The sequence below is a fragment of the Oryx dammah genome, unplaced genomic scaffold, assembly GCF_014754425.2.
Source record: "Oryx dammah isolate SB20612 unplaced genomic scaffold, SCBI_Odam_1.1 HiC_scaffold_25, whole genome shotgun sequence".
Taxonomy (NCBI): Eukaryota; Metazoa; Chordata; class Mammalia; order Artiodactyla; family Bovidae; genus Oryx; species Oryx dammah.
In genome coordinates this window covers 103,203,021-103,209,020 of record NW_024070209.1, presented here as the reverse complement: position 1 = coordinate 103,209,020, position 6,000 = coordinate 103,203,021, and positions in this window count along the sequence as shown.

Sequence of the window (6,000 nt, the reverse complement as noted above, 5' to 3'; positions counted from 1 at the left end):
CAGCCTCAGTGGGCCCCGGGGAAACACGAGTGGGAGGATTGTGCAGAGAGACGCATCTGAGCCCTGCTTCCCACATGGCCCGGGAGTGGGGTGTGTCCCGCGGTCCACCCTGGGGGAGCCGTGGGGTGAGATGAGATCAACGTGCGGGTGCGGTGGTCACTGATGTCCTCCTGAGCCCTGACAATGCTGAGCTGAGGCCCAGAGAAGTGGCTCGCCTGGCACCCCAGTCTCCCTCCCCAGCCCACTCCAGAGCTCTGCCGGGATCCCACTAGGAAATTCTGGTTCCTCCTTCAGAAGCTCGAGGACCCTGGCAGGTCTTTCTTTCACAGTCGGTGCCCCTGAGTCCCTGCCAGGCACCCTGCTCTGGGCTAGGCAGCAGAGCCACAGACCAGGCAGGGCCCTGCTCTTGCGTTGCTCACCCCAAGGGGCTCTTCAGCAGGGTTACGAGGAGAGCTTCTGGACATTCGTGAACCCCAGAAACGGCTGGCAAAATGGGACAGCCCCTGTGCTCTGGGGGCCCTGGAGGAGTCCAGACCACAAAGCCGACCAGCCCGAGGCATCCATGGTATTTTCTGGACACCGGTAACCCGGCCCTAACCCAGCTGGCAGTACCAAGGCCCGCTGCTGCAGGCATCCTCCGGCCTTGGGACCCAGGGTGGGCACAGGCCCGGCTCACTAGGTCCCGGTGCCCAGGTGGCCCGGGTGCTCTCTGGGCTGGGCTGATCTGGCTGAGGATGGAGCTTGGGGGTGGGAGTGGGAAGTGGGGGCCGCTCCAGGTGCGGTTGGGCACAGCCTGTCCAGGCTCCAGGCCGCTCCCACCACCCACCCCCACCCCCAGCCAGGCTGTGGGTAAGATCTCCAAGACCAGCCGCAGCGATGCGGAGCGCTTCGCCGTCTATTTATTACCAAACGCAGGAATCTGGGAGCCCGCGGAGCGTGAAATTAGGACCAAATGTGGAGGAGGTCTAGACAGGAACTCCGGCCGCTCCTGCTCGCAGGACGACGGGGCCCTTGGGCTCCCAGGGACCAGACAGATGCTGCGGAGGGAAAGCCCTAGACCAGACATCAGGGCGGGGAGAGGCCGGCGGGGGGCGGCCGAGCCGGGTCCCCAGCCATGCTGTGCCCTCTGCCCGCCGCCCCAGCCTTGGCTCCCTGTCTAGAAAGGAGCAGTACCATCCCTGCTTGGTCTAAGGTGCTGCTAGCGAAACAGGAGGATTCCAGGGCCCCACTTAGACCCACTGAGGCCCGGGCCTCTGCAGGCTGCCCAGGGTCTGGTCCCAGAAGTGGCTGGATGGGTTGAGCTGGGGGCCCGGCCAGTGCAGAGGGGGCAGGGCTGGGCTTCTCCTTGGCTCCTAAAAGCGGCAGACGGAGCCTTCAGGAGGCACTGCTGCGTGCCTGAAGCTGCCTGCAGGACAGACTGAGGAGGCTTGGTCCTTGGTCTTCAAGGCAGGGAGGGGCAGGATGGAGCTAGGGGAACAGAGAAGAGTCAGAGGGTCTGAATCGGGGCGGGCCATGTGGTCCAGATGCCAGGGGAGGGGCTCTGGGGCGGCGGGAGGCAGGTGGGGGCGTCTGGCTCTGCCGCCAGGCGTTTCCTGCTCCCACCTCCACTCTCATCATCAAGCCCGCAGGAGACAACCAGAGCTCGCACAGCGGCGGCTCCCCGGAGACAGGCTGTGGGGAGGGGGCTGTAGCCCGCCCAGCCCCCCTCCACAGACTCCGGGGCTGGGGGTGCCCAGAGGGGGCCCTCCTCTCTCAGCTTGTCCCTGTAAAAGCCGGGGATGGGACCAGGAAGCAAAGCCGTTTATAAAGCTTTAAAACCGTTTATGGTCCCAGGGGGCAGATTAACAATTCAGCACAATCCTGGCCAAATCGTCTTGGCGGGCGGGCAGGCGGTGTGCGGAGACTTGGGGTGGGGGCGGGGGCTGGAGGAGGCACGGTGGTGGCGGGAGGCTCTCCCAAGCTGTCACTGGACCCGTGGCCCCTCGCTGTCCCTCACCTTCCTCTCCCAGCCCGGCCCATCAGATAGCCATCCTTCCGGTATGGCTCAGAAGCCTCCTCCTCCAGGAAGCCCCCCATGGTTCCCCGACACAATAGCACCCCCTGAGCCCCAAAGCCGTCTGCTGGTCTCTGGGGCACTCAGCCATTCGCCAGACGCAAGTGTCGGGGACGCTGGGTCAGCCCAGTTTCCCTCTGAGCTCCCAGGCAAGTGTGCCAAGCGTTCGCAGCCCTGCAGGGGTTTGCATCCCGAGGTATTGCTTGAATGAGCAGCTCCAGATCTTCACACTCGTGGTCCTGAAACTGTGTCGTGCATCCCGGTCATCTGGACCCCTCACAGGTAGGGCTGGTTAAGGACGCGCGCCTAGATTCTCCAAGTCCAGAGCTGACCGGAGTCTGTTGTCTGCCTTCTTCTGTACCCATACTGCAGAGGAGACTACGGAGGACTCCGAGGCCCAGAGGGCAGCCTGTGACCCAGATTCCCAGTGAGCATATCGCAGGGTGCTCCCCAGCCTGGCCGCCGGCCCTCATGGGCAGGACAAGGGCTCCTCAGACTGCTCGGTGTCCTGCTGGGAGAGTCCCTGGTGCAGGAAGGAGAGCGGGAGAGCGACAGCTCAGCAAGGCCTGGGCCTGGGGGAAAGGGCCTCGGGCTGCTGTTCTTCCCCTGACTTGCTATGTGAGGCCACGGGTGTGCCCCCCACCCCGTCGCTACCCCTGCGCTGGCCTCAGTCTCCCCCTACTGCACCCGTGAAGCGGGGTGTGCGACGTGGTTGCAGCACTAGCACTCCGGGGTTCTGTGAGTTGCTTTGAGAAGTCCAGGAAGGCTTCCTGGAGGAGGAGGCGTGTTCTGGGCAGTGATGGCAGGGCAAAGCCTGCAGATGCAGAGGAAAAAGCACGCTTGGGGTGGGGCCGGGTGAGGGCAGAGGGGCGGCTGGAGGGTGGGGGTGAGGAAGCCACATCACTCTCAGGGGCTGATGTCAGGCTGGGGCGTAAGCAAAGCTGCCAGGGGTGCACGTGGACACCTACTGCCGGGCCTGGTCCTGGGACCAGCGCCCAGCTCGAGCATTGCTGCTCCTCGGCCTGCCCGTGTCTGCAGAGTGAGGCTGAGGCCCTCCAGCTGGACGGGGCGGGGGTGTCAGAGCCGCGGCTGCTGACAGCCCTGGTCGCCTGGCCTGTGCCAGCACCCTCCCATCACGCCGCCAGGCTGCCTGCCGCTGGGGGCCCCCCACCCAGAGCCAGGAAGACCAAGGGGCCATCTGTGTCTTAGACCTGGGAGGGGGCTGTGTGGCCACGCCCTTGGGAACCCGGTGGAAGGTTTCGATGTGGAGGGGAGGTGCGTCTGAGCACAGCACACCTGCCGTCTGGTGGAATCCTCTGTGCGCTCCCATTCTGCAGAGGAGGAGACTGAGGCCAGAGGAAAGGGACATTTGGAGCCCTGTTCTTGCAACTGGCAGGAGACGGGGCCACGCGAGGAGCAGCTTACATGCCAGGATGGGGTCTGGTTTCACTCCCGTCCTGCCTCCCGGACCTCTCTCCCGCCTGGCGAGGCCCCTTGTCCATGAGGCAGGACCATGACGAGCTTTCTGGGATGCAAGCAGCAGAGACACAGGCAAGGCGGCGTATTCACAGCGAGTCACCCCGTGGACCCCAGGGAGGGTCGGGACCTTGTACGCTGGGCCCACAGCCAGCTCTCCGTCCTGTCTTCCCGCGGACCGGCTCCTCTGGCTCCACACTCAGGCCGCCCTGCTGCAGCCTGGGCACCTGTGTCTCCACCCAGGGCCAAGTGAGTAGGGACTGGCCAGTCTCCAGGCCCCGGTTCCATTTCCTGGGAGAGAGAAGAGGGCTGGCCCAGCTGGGGTGGGGTGAGTCCTTTCCACCCCGTGCCTGGCAAGCGGTGTCCAGAGGGGCAGCAGCAGTGGGCACGAGACTGTGGGACCCTCCGGTCCCGGAAGACCCTGGGTTCCCTGCAGCAGGCAGTGGGTCCCCCGTGGCCTTCAGCTGTGATGGGCCCGTTAACTGGAAACGACACACGTGCTCCGCGTGTGTGAACTGACGGGGACTGGGCTTTGGCTCAGCCAGCGGGACCGACTTTGGCCAGCTCTGAACCTGTCTCTTCATCTGCAAATTCGGGGTCCCAGTGCCTGTGCTGGCCCCCACGGCCCCCCGGGAGGCCAGGGAGGGCCGCCTGGGCCCCTTCCACTGCCCGCTCTCTGGCCACCCCAGGGTCAGGCTGAGATGAGCCGTGCCCTGTGAGTCCCCGGAGGGCAGTGTGTGGGCACGTGGGGCCCGGCGCTTAGCCAGCAGCTGCCCGCTCTGCTTTGCCTCACCTCCGTGAAGGGCGTGCAGCGCACGTGGACAACAGGCCTGGCCCCTGGCCCCATCCCCGCTGGCCGCTGCCTCTGCACACCCAGCTCCCTGGATCAGGCCTCGGTCAGCCTGCACCCTTGGCAGGACTGGTGGGCCAGCTGGCCTCGGCCACCCTGGGGGCCGAGGGAGTTCGGAGCTGCCCGGCAGGGCGCCCAGGAATGCAGGGGTCCCTGGGCTGCTGCTCCATCCGTGTGGCCTGCACTGTGTCTTCCTGACCGGGCCCCGTGGGCCCAGCTGTCTGGACCTGCCTGTCTACACCTCTGTCTGTCTGAATTTGGAGCTGTCTCTCAGTCTGGGTCTTGTTGTCTTGCAGCTCTGGGCCTGTCTGGATCTACCTTTCCATCCCTCTGTCTGTCTGCTCGGGGTCTGGGGTCCCCTGCCCGCGTGGCCTCTGACACACAGTGCTGGCTGGGCCCGACCCCAGGGACACGTCCACATCCTCCTCCGTCTGTGCACTGGGGTCCGCGGCGCCCCTGCCCAGCTGCTCCCTGCCAGGCTACCTGACCCTGCAGACGAGCCTGCGGGAAACCGCTGAGCCTCCAGCCTCGCCACGCGGGGCTCAGGTCCCCTCACTCCTGACCCTCCGCCCGCCAGACCCCGAGTCTCCCGACGAAAGCCCTGTCTGTCAGTTCTCGCACATTCCTGGAAGAAGGAAAATCAGCCCAAATTCCAGCAAGTCTTTGGCAAGGCTTATCAGCAACTTTAGAAACGTGCACACCACAAAACTCTTCACTGCGCGTTCCTAGGAACCTGGGAAGTAATGCCGCTCCTGGCCCGCGGGGCCTGGCTGAGCGAGTGGGGCCCCTCCACGCAGTGGGGCCCGTGCCAGGGGTCCCCACAGACAGTCTCTCGTCTAGAAGAACCTGGGGCACCTGGGGAGAGACGTCTCTGTAACCAGCGAAGGTGCGGAGGGTGCAGACAGAGTGTCACTTTCACTTAGGAGGGGGTCAGAAATCTATATTTGCTTACCTTTTTGGAAAGAAGCCACAGAAGGGCAAACCCAGAACTCAGTGAAACTGTCAGTTCTGGACAGGGCAGGGAGGAAGCAGGACCTCTCTGAATGCACCTGGTTTTATGCTTTTGACTTTGGAACCAAATGTTTTCTACAGTGAAAAAAAGCAAACTGGCGACTCCCTGGAGGTCCAGTGCTTAATTAAGACTTCACTTTCCAAGGCAGGTGGGGGCTTCCCTGGTGGCTCAGATGGCGATGAACCCAGCTGCAATGCAGGAGAGCCGGGTTTGACCTCTGGGTCGGGAAGACCCCCTGGAGAGGGCATGGCAACCCACTCCAGTGTTCTTGCCTGGAGAATCCCATGGACGGAGGAGCCTGGTGGGCTACAGCCCTTGGGGGCTGCAAAGTGTCGGAGAGGACGGAGTGACTGACACTTTCATTTTCCAAGCAGGGGGTTCGAGTTCCATCCCTGGTTGGAGAGCTAAGACCCCAAGTGCCTCACAGCCGGAAAAACCGAAAAAAAAAAAAATAGGAGCAATATTGTAACAAATTCAGTAAAGACTTTAAAATACTAAAACCACCTTTTTTAAAAAAAAAAAAGCTAAGCTAAATCAGTGTATTTTTTTTTAAGACAGTAAACTAACAAATAAATGAACCTAAATATCGAGGTGGTGAGGAAAAAGAAG